The following is a 17,424-nucleotide window of genomic DNA, read 5'->3' as shown; positions in this document are numbered from 1 at the left end:
TTTGCTCAGGTCCCTCAATTTCAGCCAGAAAATACCTGAAATCACAGAAAAACATACAAACTCATAGTAAAGTCCAGAAAAGTGAATTTTAACTAAAAACTAATAAAAATATACTAAGAACTCAACTAAAACTACTAAAAACATACTAAAAACAATGCCAAAAAGGGTACAAATTATCCGCTCATCACAATACCAAACTTAAATTGTTGCTTGTCCTCAAGCAACTGAAAATCAAATAAGATAAAAAGAAGAGAATATACTATAGACTCCAAATTATCAATGAAACTTAGCTCCAAATTAGATGAGCGGGACTAGTAGCTTTTTGCCTCCGAACAGTTTTGGCATCTCACTTTATCCTTTGAAATTCAGAATGATTGGCTTCTTTAGGAACTCAGAATCCAGATAGTGTTATTGATTCTCCTAGTTAAGTATGATGATTCTTGAACACAGCTACTTATTGAGTCTTGGCCGTGGCCCAAAGCACTCTGTCTTCCAGTATTACCACCGGATACATACATGCCACAGACACATAATTGGGTGAACCTTTTCAGATTGTGACTCAGCTTTGCTAAAGTCCCCAATTAGAGGTGTCCAGGGTTCTTAAGCACACTCTTTTTGCCTTGGATCACAACTTTATTTCTTTCTTTTTCTTTCTTTTTCTTTCTTTTTCTTTTTCTCCCTTCTCCTTTTTTTTTTCATTTCTTTTCCTCTTTTTTTTTTTTGTATTCACTGCTTTTTCTTGCTTCAAGAATCATTTTTATGATTTTTCAGATTCTCAGTAACATGTCTCCTTTTTCATCATTCTTTCAAGAGCCAACAATTTTAACATTCATGAACAACAAATTCAAAAGACATATGCACTGTTCAAGCATACATTCAGAAAACAAAAAGTATTGTCACCACATCAAACTAATTAAGCTAGTTTTAAAGATGAATTCGAAATCCTGTACTTCTTGTTCTTTTGTGATAAAAACAGTTTTCATTTAAGAAAGGTGATGGATTCATAGGACATTCATAACTTTAAGGCATAGACACTAAGACACTAATGATCATAAGACACAAACATAGACAAACATAAGCATGAAAATTTCGAAAAATAAGAAAATAAAGAACAAGGAGATTAAAGAACGGGTCCACCTTAGTGATGGCGGCTTGTTCTTCCTCTTGAAGGTCTTATGGAGTGCTTGAGCTCCTCAATGTCTCTTCCTTGTCTTTGTTGCTCCTCTCTCATGATTCTTTGATCTTCTCTAATTTCATGGAGGAGGATGGAATGTTCTTGGTGCTCCACCCTTAGTTGTCCCATTTTGGAACTCAATTCTCCTAGGGAGGTGTTAATTTGCTCCCACTAGTCTTGTGGAGGAAAGTGCATCCCTTGAGGCATCTCAGGGATCTCATGATGAGAGGGGTCTCTTGTTTGCTCCATCCTTTTCTTAGTGATGGGCTTGTGGTCATGCCTTCTCAATTGAACCGGCTTCCCTCTTGAATCTCTCTTTCATTGAACGCCCTCTTCATAAATGTCTATGAGGACTTGGTCCAACCTTTGATCAAAGTTGACCCTTCTTCATGGCCACAACTTCATAGAAGTGGTCTTGATGCACCCTTGAGATGAATCTCTCCATCTCCCATGACTCGGAGGAGGAGGCTTTTGCCTTCCCTTTCCTCTTTCTAGAGGTTTCTCCGGCCTTGGATGCCATAAATGGTTATGGAAAAACAAAAAGCAATGCTTTTACCACACCAAACTTAAAAGGTTTGCTCGTCCTCGAGCAAAAAAAGAAAGAAGAGAGTAGAAGAAGAAGGAATGAGGAAGAAGGGAATGGCTTTGTGTTTCGGCCATTGAGGGGTGGGTTTGGGAGGGAAAGTGGTTTGAATTTGAATGGTGAGGTAGGTGGGGTTTTATGAAGGATGGATGTGAGTGGTGAAGAGGAAGATGGGATTTGATAGGTGAAGGGTTTTTGGGGAAGAGGAGTTGAGGTGATTGGTGAATGGGTGAAGAAGAGAGAGAGAGTGGTGGGGTTGGTGGGGATCCTGTGGGGTCCACAGATCCTGTGGTGTCAAGGAAAAGTCATCCCTGCACCAAATGGCATTCAAAATCACGTTTTGAGCCATTTCTGGCGTTAAACACCGGGCTGGTGCCCATTCCTGGCGTTTAACGCCAGGTTCTTGCCCTTTTCTGGCGTTTAACGCCAGTCTGGTGCCCCTTTCTGGCGTTAAACGCCCAGAATGGTGCCAGACTGGGCGTTAAACGCCCAACTGCTAGCCTCACTGGCGTTTAAACGCCAGTGGGTTCTTCCTCCAGGGTGTGCTATTTTTCTTCCTGTTTTTCATTCTATTTTTTCTTTTTCAATTGATTTTGTGTCTTCTTATGATCATCAGCCTACAAAAAATATAAAATAACAAAGAGAAATAGATAAAATATAACATTGGGTTGCCTCCCAACAAGCGCTTCTTTAATGTCAGTAGCTTGACAGAGGGCTCTCATGGAGCCTCACATTTTCTCAGAGCAATGTTGGAACCTCCCAACACCAAACTTAGAGTTTGAATGTGGGGGTTCAACACCAAACTTAGAGTTTGGTTGTGGCCTCCCAACACCAAACTTAGAGTTTGACTGTGGGGGCTCTATTTGACTCTGATTTGAGAGAAGCTCTTCATGCTTCCTCTCCATGGTGACAGAGGGATATCCTTGAGCCTCAAACACAAAGGATTCTTCATTCACTTGAATGATCAGTTCACCTCTATCAACATCAATCACAGCCTTTGCTGTGGCTAGGAAGGGTCTGCCAAGGATGATGGTTTCATCCATGCACTTCCCAGTCTCTAGGACTATGAAATCAGCAGGGATGTAATGGTTTTCAATCTTCACCAAAACATCCTCTACAAGTCCATGAGCTTGTTTTCTTGAGTTGTCTGCCATCTCTAATGAGATTCTTGCAGCTTGCACCTCAAAGATCCCTAGCTTCTCCATTACAGAGAGAGGCATGAGGTTTACACTTGACCCTAAGTCACACAGAGCCTTTTTGAAGGTCATGGTGCCTATGGTACAAGGTATTGAAAACTTCCCAGGATCTTGTCTCTTTTGAGGTAATTTCTGCCTAGACAAGTCATCCAGTTCTTTGGTGAGCAAAGGAGGTTCATTCTCCCAAGTCTCATTTCCAAATAACTTGTCATTTAGCTTCATGATTGCTCCAAGGTATTTAGCAACTTGCTCTTCAGTGACATATTCATCCTCTTCAGAGGAAGAATACTCATCAGAGCTCATAAAAGGCAGAAGTAAATCCAATGGAATCTCTATGGTCTCATTTTGAGCCTCAGATTCCCATGGTTCCTCATTAGGGAACTCATTGGAGGTCAGTGCACGCCCACTGAGGTCTTCCTTAGTGGCATTCACTTCCTCTCTTTCCTCTCCAAATTCGGCCATGTTGATGGCCTTGCACTCTCCTTTTGGATTTTCTTCTGTGTTGCTTGGGAGAGTACTAGGAGGGAGTTCAGTAACTTTCTTGCTCAGTTGTCCCACTTGTGCCTCCAAATTCCTTATGGAGGACCTTGTTTCAGTCATGAAACTTTGAGTGGTTTTGATTAGATCAGAGACCATGGTTGCTAAGTCAGAGGGGTTCTGCTTAGAATTCTCTGTCTGTTGCTGAGAAGATGATGGAAAAGGCTTGCCATTGCTAAACCTATTTCTTCCACCATTATTGTTATTGAAACCTTGTTGAGGTCTTTCTTGATTCTTCCAAGAGAAATTTGGGTGATTTCTCCATGAAGAATTATAGGTGTTTCCATAGGGTTCTCCTAGGTAATTCACCTCTTCCATTGAAGGGTTCTCAGGATCATAGGCTTCTTCTTCAGATGAAGCGTCCTTAGTACTACTTGGTGCATTTTGCATTCCAGACAGACTTTGAGAAATCAAATTGACTTGTTGAGTCAATATCTTGTTCTGAGCCAGAATGGCATTCAGAGCTTCAATCTCAAGGACTCCTTTCTTCTTATTAGTCCCATTGTTCACAGGATTCCTTTCAGAAGTGTACATGAATTGGTTATTTGCAACCATTTCAATCAGCTCTTGAGCTTCTGTAGGCGTCTTCTTCAAATGAAGAGATCCTCCAGCAGAGCTATCCAAAGACATCTTGGATAGTTGGTGCACGAATTTGTGATTTGCACAACTAACCAGCAAGTGCACTGGGTCGTCCAAGTAATACCTTACGTGAGTAAGGGTCGATCCCACGGAGATTATTGGCTGAAGCAATCAATGTTTATTTTATTAATCTTAGTCAGGAGGCCAATAGGATTAAAAGTGAAATTACCAGATTTGATTATAAAAATAAAAGAGAATAACAGTGTTACTTGTTGTGCAGTAATGAGAAACATGTTGGAGTTTTGGAGATGCTTTGTCCCTTTAATTTCTACTTTTCCTTGAAATCCTCTTCCCACACGCAAGGTTCCTTCCATGGCAAGCTCTATGTAGGGTGTCACCATTGTCAATGGCTACCTCCCATCCTCTCAGTGAAAACGTTCCTATGCTCTGTCACAGCACGGCTAATCATCTGTCGGTTTTCAATCAGGTTGGAATAGAATCCATTGATTCTTTTGCGTCTGTCACTAACGCCCAGCCTTCAGGAGTTTGAAGCTCGTCACAGTCATTCAATCCCAGAATCCTACTCGGAATACCACAGACAAGGTTTAGACCTTCCGGATTCTCATGAATGCCGCCATCAATCCGGCTTATACCACGAAGATTCTGATTAAGGAATCTAAGAGATACTCATTCAATCTAATGTAGAATGGAGGTGGTTGTCAGGCACACGTTCATGGATTGGGGAAGGTGATGAGTGTCACGGATCATCACCTTCTCCATAATTAAGCGCGAATGAACATCTTAGATAAGAACAAGCGTGTTTAAATGGAAAACAAAGGAATTGTATTAAATCATCGAGACGCCGCAGAGCTCCTCACCCCCAACAATGGAGTTTAGAGACTCATGCCGTCAAAAAGTATGTAATTCAGATCTGAAAATGTCATAAGGTACAAGATAAGTCTCTAAAAGTTGTTTAAATAGTAAACTAATAGCCTAGGTTTACAGAAAATGAGTAAACTAAGATAATTGGTGCAGAAATTCACTTCTGGGGCCCACTTGGTGTGTGCTGGGGCTGAGGCTAAAGCTATCCACGAGTAGAGGCCTTTCTTGGAGTTAAACTCCAAGTTATGACGTGTTTTGGGCGTTCAACTCCGGATCATGACATTTTTCTGGCGTTTAACTTCAGACAGCAGCATGAACTTGGCGTTCAACGCCAAGTTACGTCGTCTATTCTCGCGCAAAGTATGGACTATTATATATTGCTGGAAAGCCCTGGATGTCTACTTTCCAACGCCGTTGAGAGCGCGCCAATTGGACTCCTGTAGCTCCAGAAAATCCATTTCGAGTGCAGGGAGGTCAGGATCCAACAGCATCAGCAGCCCTTTTTCAGCCTAAGTCAGATTTCTGCTCAGCTTCCTCAATTTCAGCCAGAAAATACCTGAAATCACAGAAAAATACACACACTTATAGTAAAGTCCAGAAATATAATTTTTGCTTAAAAACTAATAAAATTCTATTAAAAACTAATTAAAACATACTAGAATCTACATGAAATTACCCCCAAAAAGCGTATAAAATATCCGCTCATCACAACACCAAACTTAAACTGTTGCTTGTCCTCAAGCTACTAGATAAATAAAATAGGTTTTAACAGAAATTAAGAAGTAATAATATTCTAGAGTTTTAAATGAAGTTCAGATTCTTATTAGATGAGCGGGGCTTGTAGCTTTTTGTTTCTGAACAGTTTTGGCATCTCCCTGTATCCTTTGAAATTCAGAATGATTGGCATCCTTAGGAACTTAGAATTCAGATAATATTATTGACTCTCCTAGTGTAGTATGTTGATTCTTGAACACAGTTATTTTATGAGTCTTGGCCGTGGCCCTAAGCATTTTGTTTTCCAGTATTACCACCGGATACATAAATGCCACAGACACATAATTGGGTGAACCTTTTCAGATTGTGACTCAGCTTTGCTAGAGTCCCCGATTAGAGGTGTCCAGAGTTCTTAAGCACACTCTTTTGCTTTGGATCACGACTTTAACCACTCAGTCTCAAGTTTGTAACTTGGACCTGCATGCCACAAGCACATGGTTAGGGACAGCTTGGTTTAGCTGCTTAGGCCTGGATTTTATTTTCTTGGGCCCTCCTATCCATTGATGCTCAAAGCCTTGGATCCTTTTTACCCTTGCCTAGGGCTCATGGCTTTTTCTATTGCTCCTTCTTCTTTCCCCCCTTTTTTTTGACTGCTTTTTCTTGCTTCAAGAATCAATTTCATGATTTTTCAGATCATCAATAATATTTTCGTGTTCCTCATTCTTTCAGGAGCCAATATTCATCAAATTCAAAATACAAATTATGCACTGTTCAAGCATTCATTCAGAGAACAAAAGTATTGCCACCACATATAATTAATTATAATTTTTATTATTGAGAACTCGAAAAATATAGATTACTTCTTTATTCTAAAAAAAATCTACTACTTTATTTATGCCTGATGATGATAAGAAAAATAAATTATAGCTTAATTGGAAATAAAATCAAAATAGACATACTAATTACTACTAAATATCTCCTAAGGTAAATTTCTATAATACTACTATCACTAAGTTAAAGCAGAAAAATTGGAACTCAGCAACCTGTTGTTTTGAGGAGTATACGCTCCTCTAATCTTTGGGGTGTTGTTCAAGGATTAATTTTTGGCGCTTTAGCTCCCTTAGATCACGCCCTTGTTCTTCCTGTTCCTTGAGCAGTTTGCAGAGCATGCTACTTTGATTATTCTGTTCTTCCTTTATTTGGTCCATAGCCTCTTGCAATTTGGAAATAGAAGCTTCAAGATGTTCCCAATATTCGAATTGAGGCAGTTCTGGGAGGGCTTCCTGTGCTCTCCTCTTGGCAGAATCATCTTGTTGCTGTTGTCTGACCATTGATATTCCAGTAATTGGCCTCTCAACTGGAATATACTCTGTTATTCCCATCTTTACTCCGGCATCTTTGCAGAGCATAGAAATTAAGCTTGGATAGGCCAATTTGGCGTCCTTGGAATTCCTGTTTGCTATTTTATATAGTTCACATGAGATCAGTTGATGGACTTCTACCTCTTTTCCCAACATGATGCAGTGAATCATGACAGCTCTTTTGATGGTTACTTCAGAACGGTTGCTGGTAGGCAATATGGAACGCCCAATGAAATCCAGCCAGCCTCTGGCTACTGGTTGTAGATCTTCCCTTTTGAGTTGAACTGGGATGCCAGTCGTGCTGGTGGTCCACTTGGCTCCTGGGATGCATATATCCTCTAGGATCTTGTCTAGACCTTTGTTTACCCTCATTATTCTCCTATTAAAGGAGTCTGGGTCATCTTTCAGTTGGGGAAGCTTAAATATCTCCCTGATCTTGTCAGGATTGGTATGGACAATCTTCCCTCTGACTAGGGTCCGATGGTCAAAGAGAGCAGCTCCAACTAGTCTTTGTCTGTCTGTCTGCCATAGATTAGCATAGAATTCCTGAACCATGTTTCTTCCCACTTTCGTTTCAGGATTGGTCAGAATTTCCCAATTCCTGATTCGAATTTGCTCTTGAATCTCTTGATATTCATCTTCTTTCAGATCAAATTTGAATTCCGGGATCACTGATCTGTGACTCATTATTTTGTAGTAATGATCTGAATGTTCTTTAGTTAAGAACTTCCCTTGATTCCAAAGGGGCTTTGGAGCATTCTCTTTCTTGCCCCTTGGGGTGGGTTGCTTTCCTCTAGGGGCCATGAATTTAATGAGTATGTTTTTGTGATCACGGATAACCACACCAAACTTAGAGCTTTGCTTGTCCTCAAGCAGGAGAGAAGAAAGAAGAGGGATAGGAAGAGAGCAAGTATGGCAAGGGAGGAGGAGTGGGGCGCCGAGCACAATATATGGGGAGGGGCGGTGGGAAATTTCGAAAATAAGAAAAGGATAAGATAGAAGATATGATTAAAAAATAGATATGATAAGAAAAAGATATAATTTAAAAAGAGAAAGATATGAATAATATTTAAAAAGATAGATTTTAATTTTAAATTTTGAAAAAGATATTTTTAAAGAGGTAATTGAGTTTTGAAAACAAATTTTGAAAGAGTTTGATTGGATTGAAAAAAATTTGTCTTTCTGGATTAAGATACATTTGATATTTTTGAAAAAGGGATTTTAGAAATTAGGATTTTTAGAACACTAATTTGGATTGAGGGATGATAATTTAAAATATGTTTATGCAAGAAATCATGAATTGAAACATAAAAATTTAGAAAAATTGTGAAGATAAACGAATTTTACCTTCTCCTCCTCACCATCCTGGCGTTAAACGCCCAACTGCTGCATGGTTTGGGCGTTTAACGCCCAAATGTTGCTTCTCCTGGGCGTTCAACGCCCAGTTGATGCATCTTTCTGGCGTTGAACGCCAGGAAGTCCTTTGTTACTGGGCGTTTTTCTAAACGCCCAGGATGCTGTCAATCTGGCGTTAAACGCCCAGAAGGTGCTTCTTTCTGGCGTTTAACGCCCAGAAGATGCTCCTTTCTGGCGTTTAACGCCCAGAAGGCTACCCTTACTGGCGTTGAACGCCCAGTGGGTGCTTCTTTTGGGCGTTCAACGCCCAAAATGTTTCTTACTGGCTTTTTCACGCCAGTGAGCTTCCAATTTCCCTTATAACTCAGTGAATCCAACCAATTACTATTTTACCTTGAAGATACCTTGACATATACCTGTAAAAATCAATTAACTAATTAATACGAATAAAATTAAATTTTGTGATTGGCTGGGTTGCCTCCCAGCAAGCGCTTCTTTAATGTCATTAGCTGGACTATTACTGATCTTCAATTAAGTCTCAGTCTTGAGCATTCTTGCTCGAAATTACCTTCAAGATAATGTTTAACTCTTTGTCCATTAACAATGAACTTTTTGTTAGAGTCATTATCCTGAAGCTCTATGTATCCATATGGGGATACACTTGTAATGACATATGGACCTCTCCACCGGGATTTTAATTTTCCGGGGAATAATTTGAGCCTTGAATTAAATAGCAGAACTTTCTGTCCCGGCTCAAAGACTCTGGATGACAATTTCTTATCATGCCATCTTTTTGCTTTCTCCTTGTAAATTTTTGCATTCTCGAAAGCATTGAGTCTAAATTCCTCTAGCTCATTTAACTGGAGCAATCGTCTTTCTCTAGCTAACTTGGCATCAAGGTTCAGGAACCTGGTTGCCCAGTAGGCCTTGTGTTCCAGTTCCACTGGCAAGTGACACGCCTTTCCATACACAAGATGGTATGGAGAGGTCCCTATGGGGGTTTTGAATGCTGTTCTGTATACCCACAGAGCATCATCCAAGCTTCTTGCCCAATCCCTTCTACGGTTAATTACAGTCCGTTCCAGGATTCTTTTAAGTTCTCTATTTGAGACTTCAGCTTGCCCATTAGTTTGTGGGTGATATGGAGTAGCTACCCTGTGGCTGACTCCATAACGTACCAGAGCAGAGTAAAGCTGTTTATTGCAGAAATGAGTGCCCCCATCATCGATTAATACTCTAGGGATACCAAATCTGCTGAAGATATGTTTCTGGAGGAATTTTAACACTGTTTTAGTGTCATTAGTGGGTGTTGCAATAGCCTCCACCCATTTGGATACATAATCCACTGCCACCAGAATATAAGTGTTTGAGTATGATGGCGGGAAAGGTCCCATGAAGTCAATGCCCCATACATCAAACAACTCAATCTCCAAGATCCCTTGTTGAGGCATGGCATAACTGTGAGGTAGATTGCCGGATCTTTGGCAACTATCACAATTAAGCACAAACGCTCGGGAGTCTTTATAGAGAGTAGGCCAGTAGAAGCCACTTTGGAGGACTCTTGTGGCTGTTCGTTCACTTCCAAAATGTCCTCCATACTGTGATCCATGGCAATGCCAAAGGATCTTCTGTGCTTCTTCTTTAGGCACACATCTACGGATTACTCCGTCTGCACATCTCTTGAAGAGATATGGTTCATCCCAAAGATAGTACTTTGCATCTGTGATTAATTTCTTTGATTGTATCCTACTGTACTCTTTGGGTATGAATTTCACTGCCTTGTAGTTTGTAATGTCTGCAAACCATGGCACTTCCTGGATGACAAACAGTTGCTCATCCGGAAAGGTTTCAGAGATCCCAGTGAGAGGGAGGGACGCCCCTTCCACTGGTTCTATTCGGGACAGGTGATCTGCCACTTGATTCTCTGTTCCTTTTCTGTCTCTTATTTCTATATCAAACTCTTGCAGAAGCAACACCCATCTGATGAGTCTGGGTTTTGAATCCTGCTTTGTGAGTAGATATTTAAGAGCAGCATGATTAGTGTACACAATCACTTTTGATCCTACTAAATAGGATCTAAATTTGTCAATGGCGTAAACCACTGCAAGTAGCTCTTTTTCTGTGGTTGTGTAGTTCTTCTGTGCGTCATTTAGAACACGGCTAGCATAATAAATGACGTGCAGAAGCTTGTCATGCCTTTGTACCAACACTGCACCAATGGCATGGTCACTGGCATCACACATCAACTCAAATGGTAAAGTCCAGTCTGGTGCAGAGATGATTGGTGCTGTAACCAATTTAGCTTTCAGAGTCTCAAATGCCTGCAGACACTCTTTATCAAAGATAAATGGCGTGTCAGCAGCTAGCAGGTTGCTCAGAGGTTTGGCGATTTTTGAAAAATCCTTTATAAACCTCCTATAGAATCCTGCATGCCCCAGAAAGCTTCTGATTGCCTTAACATTAGCAGGTGGTGGCAATTTTTCAATTACTTCTACCTTAGCTTGGTCCACCTCTATCCCCTTGTTCGAAATTTTGTGCCCAAGGACAATTCCTTCAGTCACCATAAAGTGACATTTTTCCCAGTTTAAAACCAGGTTAGTCTCTTGGCATCTTTCAGAACAAGTGCTAAATGGTTAAGGCAGGAGCTGAATGAGTCTCCAAATACTGAAAAGTCATCCATGAAGACTTCCAGGAATTTTTCCACCATATCAGAGAAAATTGAGAGCATGCACCTCTGAAAGGTTGCAGGTGCATTGCACAGGCCAAATGGCATCCTTCTGTATGCAAATACTCCAGATGGGCATGTGAACGCCGTTTTCTCCTGGTCCTGGGGATCTACTGCAATTTGATTATAACCTGAATATCCATCCAGGAAGCAGTAGTATTCATGACCTGCTAGTCTTTCTAGCATCTGGTCTATGAATGGTAAAGGAAAATGATCCTTTCTGGTGGCTGTATTGAGCCTTCTGTAATCAATACACATACGCCACCCAGTAACTGTTCTTGTAGGAACCAGTTCATTTTTTTCATTATGAACCACTGTCATGCCACCTTTCTTAGGGACGACTTGGACAGGGCTCACCCAGGGGCTGTCAGAAATAGGATAAATGATCCCAGCCTCTAGTAATTTAGTGACCTCTTTCTGCACTACTTCCTTCATAGCTGGGTTCAGCCGCCTTTGTGGTTGAACCACTGGCTTGGCGTCACCTTCCAGTAAGATCTTGTGCATGCATCTAGCTGGGCTAATGCCTTTAAGATCACTGATGGACCACCCAAGAGCTGTCTTGTGTGTCCTAGGAACTTGAATTAGTGCTTCCTCTTCCTGTGGCTTTAAGGTAGAGCTTATGATTACAGGAAAGGTATCACTTTCTCCCAAGAATGCATATTTTAGGGAAGGTGGTAATGGTTTGAGCTCGGGTTTAGGAGGTTTCTCCTCTTCCTGAGGGATTTTCAGAGGTTCTACTATTTTCTCTGACTCCTCCAGATCAGGCTGAACGTCTTTAAAGATGTCCTCTAGCTCTGATTCGATACTCTCAGCCATATTGACCTCTCTTACCAGAGAGTCAATAATATCAACACTCATGCAGTCATTTGGGGTGTCTGGATGTTGCATGGCTTTGACAACATTCAACTTGAACTCCTCCTCATTGACTCTCAAGGTTACTTCCCCTTTTTGGACGTCAATGAGGGTTCGGCCAGTTGCTAGGAAAGGTCTTCCTAGAATGAGAGTTGCACTCTTGTGCTCCTCCATCTCCAGCACCACAAAGTCAGTAGGAAAGGCAAATGGCCCAACCTTGACAATCATGTCCTCAATCACACCTGATGGGTATTTAATGGAGCCATCAGCAAGTTGAAGACATATCCTGGTTGGTTTGATTTCTTCAGTTAAACCAAGCTTTCTGATAGTAGATGCAGGTATTAGGTTGATACTTGTGATGAGCGGATAATTTATACGCTTTTTGGCATTGTTTTTAGGTAGTTTTTAGTAAGTTCAAGCTACTTTTAGGGATGTTTTCATTAGTTTTTATGTTAAATTCACGTTTCTGGACTTTACTATGAGTTTGTGTGTTTTTCTGTGATTTCAGGTAAATTCTGGCTGAAATTGAGGGACTTGAGCAAAACTCTGAAAAAGGCTGACAAAAGGACTGCTGATGCTGTTGGATTCTGACCTCCCTGCACTCGAAATGGATTTTTCTGGAGCTACAGAACTCCAAATGGCGCGCTCTCAACGGCGTTGGAAAGTAGACATCTAGAGCTTTCCAGCAATATATAATAGTCCATACTTTATTCGGAAATTGACGACGTAACTTGGCGTTGAACGCCAAGTACATGCTGCTGTCTGGAGTTAAACGCCAGAAAAACGTCATGATCCGGAGTTGAATGCCCAAAACACGTCATAACTCGAAGTTCAACTCCAAGAGAAGCCTCAGCTCGTGGATTGATCAAGCTCAGCCCAAACATACACCAAGTGGGCCCCGGAAGTGGATTTATGCATCAATTACTTACTCATGTAAACCCTAGAAGCTAGTTTATTATAAATAGAACATTTAACTAATGTATTTGACATCTTGGGACGCATAGTTCTCAGATCATGGGGGCTGGCCATTCGGCCATGCCTGAACCTTTTACTTATGTATTTTCAACGGTGGAGTTTCTGCACACTATAGATTAAGGGTGTGGAGCTCTGCTGTACCTCAAGTATTAATGCAATTCTATTTTCTTTTATTCAATTCTCTTTTATTCTTATTCCAAGATATTCATTCGCACTCAAGAACATGATGAATGATGATTTATAACCCTCATCATCATTCTCACTTATGAACGCGCGTGATTGACAACCACTTCCGTTCTACATGCAACAGAGCTTGAATGCGTATCTCTTAGATTCCCCAACAGAATCTTCGTGGTATAAGCTAGATAGATGGCGGCATTTATGAGGATCCGGAAAGTCTCACCTTGTCTGTGGTATTCCGAGTAGGATCCTGGGAATCCGGAAAGTCTCACCTTGTCTGTGGTATTCCAAGTAAGATTCCGGTAATGAATGACTGTGACGTGCTTCAAACTCGCAAGTACTAGGCGTTAGTGACAAACGCAAAAGAATCAAGGGATTCTATTCCAGTAGGAGCGGGAACCAACCAGTGATTAGCCGTGCTGTGACAGAGTGCGTGAGCGTAGTTTTTACTGCGAGGATGGGATGTAGCCATCAACCATGGGTGATGCCTCCAGACGATTAGCCATGCGAGTGACAGCCGCAGAGGACCATTTTCCCGAGAGGATTGAAAGTAGCCACCGCTGATGGTGAACCCCTATACACAGCTTGCCATGGAAAGGAGTAAGAAGGATTGAGTAGAAGCAGTGGGAAAGTCGGCGTCCTTGAGCCATACAGCATCTTCATATGCTTATCTGAAATTCCCACCAATGAATCTGCATAAGTATTCTATCCCTTTTATTAGTTCATTTATTTTCTTATTTCTATTTTCGAAATCATAAACAATTTTAATCTGCCTAATTGAGATTTACAAGGTGACCATAGCTTGCTTCATACCAACAATCTCTGTGGGATCGACCCTTACTCACGTAAGGTTTATTACTTGGACGACCCAGTACACTTGCTGGTTAGTTGAACGGAGTTGTGGATTCAACCAGTGCCACAATAAAAGACTTCATCTCAAAATAGTTAGAACATGGATCACAATTTCGTCCACCAAGTTTTTGGCGCCGTTGCCGGGGAACAATCAATTTCGAACAACAATTTCACAATTGTTTCCAGACCACAATGGTGCCAAGTTTTAATCCGGCAACAACACCAAGTTTTTGGCGCCGTTGCCGGGGATTGTTCGAGTATGGACAACTGACGGTTCATCTTGTTGCTCATATTAGGTAATTTTCTTTTCAAAAATCTTTTTCAAAATTTTTCTTTTATTTTTCGTTTTTCTAAACTCTATTTTCGAAAAAATTAATAAAAATTCAAAAAAATTAGAAAATCATAAAAATCAAAAATATTTTGTGTTTCTTGTTTGAGTCTTGAGTCAATTTTTAAGTTTGGTGTCAATTGCATGCTTTAAAAATCTTTTCTTGCATTTTTCGAAAAAATCCATGCATTCATAGTGTTCTTCATGATCTTCAAGTTGTTCTTGATAAGTCCTCTTGTTTGATCTTGATGATTTCTTGTTTTGTGTCTTATGTTGTTTTTCATGTGCATCTTGGCATTCATATTTTCCATGCATTAAAGATTTCTAAGTTTGGTGTCTTGCATGTTTTCTTTGCATCAAAAATTTTTTCAAAATTATGTTCTTGATGTTCATCATGATCTTCAAAGTGTTCTTGGTGTTCATCTTGACATTCATAGCATTCTTGCATGCATTCATTGTTTTGATCTAAAAATTTCATGCATTGAGTATTTTTGTTGTTTTTCTCTCTCAATTAAAATTCAAAAATAAAAAAAATATCTTTTCCTTATTTCCCTCCAAATTTTTGAAATTCTGGGTTGACTTGGTCAAAAATTTTTAAATTAGTTATTTCTTACAAGTCAGTCAAATTTCAATTTTAAAATCTTATCTTTTCAAAATCTTTTTCAAAAATCATATCTTTTTCATTTTTTCTATTTTTCGAAAAAAAAATTTCAAAAATCTTTTTCAAATTATTTTCAAAATCTTTTTCTTATCTTTACATCTAATTTTCGAAAATTAGCTAACAATTAATGTGATTGGTTCAAAAATTTGAAGTTTGTTACTTTCTTGTTAAGAAAGGTTCAATCTTTAAGTTCTAGAATCTTATCTTGTAGTTTCTTGTTAGTCAAGTCATTTTAAAAATTAATTCTTTTTCAAAATATCTTTTTATTAAAATTTTTATCTTATCTTTTTATCTTATCCTTCTCAAAAATTTTATCTTTTTCAAAATTTGATTTCAAAATATCTTATCTAACTTGCTATCTTCTTATCTTTTTAAATTTTGATTTCAAATCTTTTTCAATCAAACTAACTAACTTTTTGTTTGTTTCTTATCTTTTTCAAAACCACCTAACTACTTCTCTCTCTTGTCTTTTCGAAAATATCTCTCTCTTTTTCAAAAATTCTTTTTAATTAACTAATTGTTTCAAATTTTAATTACATTTATCTTTAATTTTCGAAAATCACTAACTCTTTTTCAAAATTATTTTCGAATTCTCCCTCCTCTTTTCTTCTACTATTTAATTATTTGTTTACTAACACTTCTCTTCACCTCTCTTCATCCAAAAAATCCGGACCCTCTTCTTCATTCTTCAACCCCTTTCTTTTTCTACTGATATAAAGGGATCTCTATACTGTGACATAGAGGATTCCTCTTTCTTTTCTTGTTTTCTCCTCTTTCATATGAGCAGGAACAAGGATAAAGGCACTCTTGTTGAAATTGATCCAGAACCTGAAAGGACTCTGAAGAGAAAATTAAGAGAAGCTAAATTACAACAATCCAGAAACAACCTTTCAGAAATTTTCGAACAAGAGAAGGAGATGGCAGCCGAAAATAATAATAATAATGCAAGGAGAATGCTTGGTGACTTCACAAAGCCAACGTCCAAGTTTGATGGAAGAAGCATCTCCATTCCTGCCATTGGAGCCAATAACTTTGAGCTGAAACCTCAGCTAGTTGCTTTAATGCAACAAAACTGCAAGTTTTATGGACTTCCATCTGAAGATCCTTACCAGTTTTTAACTGATTCTTGCAGATCTGTGAGACTGTAAAGACGAATGGAGTTGATCCTGAAGTCTACAGACTCATGCTTTTCCCTTTGCTGTAAGAGACAGAGCTAGAGTATGGTTGGATTCACAACCTAAGGATAGCCTGGACTCATGGGATAAGCTGGTCACTGCCTTCTTGGACAAATTCTTTCCTCCTCAAAAGCTGAGCAAGCTAAGAGTGGATGTTCAAACATTCAAACAAAAAGATGGTGAATCCCTCTATGAAGCTTGGGAAGATACAAGCAGCTGACCAAAAGATGTCCATCTGACATGTTTTCAGAATGGACCATATTAGATATATTCTATTATGGGTCTCTCTGAATTTTCGAAAATGTCATTGGATCATTCTGCAGGTGGATCTATTCACCTGAAGAAAACGCCTGAAGAGGCTCAAGAGCTCATTGACATGGTTGCAAATAACCAGTTCATGTACACTTCTGAGAGGAATTCCGTGAACAATGGGATACCTCAAAAGAAAGGAGTTCTTGAAATTGATGCTCTGAATGCCATATTGGCTCAGAACAAAGTGTTGATTCAACAAGTCAACATGATCTCTCAAAATCTGAATGGATGGCAACATGCATCCAACAGTACTAGAGAGGCAGCTCCTGAAGAAGCTTATGATCCTGAGAACCCTGCCATGGCAGAGGTTAATTACATGGGTGAACCTTATGGAAACACCTATAACTCATCTTGGAGAAATCATCCAAATTTCTCATGGAAGGATCAACAAAAACCTCAACAAGGTTTTAACAATGGTGGACGCAATAGGCTGAACAATAGCAAGCCATATCCATAATCTTCTCAGCAACAGATAGAGAATTCTGAACAAAACACTTCTAATTTAGCCAATGTAGTCTCTGATCTGTTAAAGGCCACTTTCAGTTTCATGAATGAAACAAGATCCTCCATTAGAAATTTGGAGGCACAAGTGGGCCAGCTGAGTAAGAAAGTCATTGAAACTCCTCCCAGTATTCTCCCAAGCAATACAGAAGAGAATCCAAAAGGAGAGTTGGTGCGCGAAATTGTGAACAATACTTTTCACAACTCTCATAATCCCCGGTCATGAACCCCAAGAACGTGGTAGCTCAATTCCATGGCATTACACAACTTCGCACAACTAACCAGCAAGTGCACTGGGTCGTCCAAGTAATAAACCTTACGCGAGTAAGGGTCGATCCCACGGAAATTGTTGGTATGAAGCAAGCTATGGTCACCTTGTAAATCTCAGTCAGGCAGACTCAAATGGGTATGATGATAAACGAATAAAGCATAAAGATAAAGATAGAGATACTTATGTATATCATTGGTGAGAGCTTCAGAC

This window comes from Arachis stenosperma, chromosome 2 (assembly GCF_014773155.1).
Source record: "Arachis stenosperma cultivar V10309 chromosome 2, arast.V10309.gnm1.PFL2, whole genome shotgun sequence".
Classification (NCBI taxonomy): domain Eukaryota; kingdom Viridiplantae; phylum Streptophyta; class Magnoliopsida; order Fabales; family Fabaceae; genus Arachis; species Arachis stenosperma.
The sequence above is the reverse complement of the archived record's forward strand: the minus strand, read 5'-3'. Positions refer to the sequence as shown.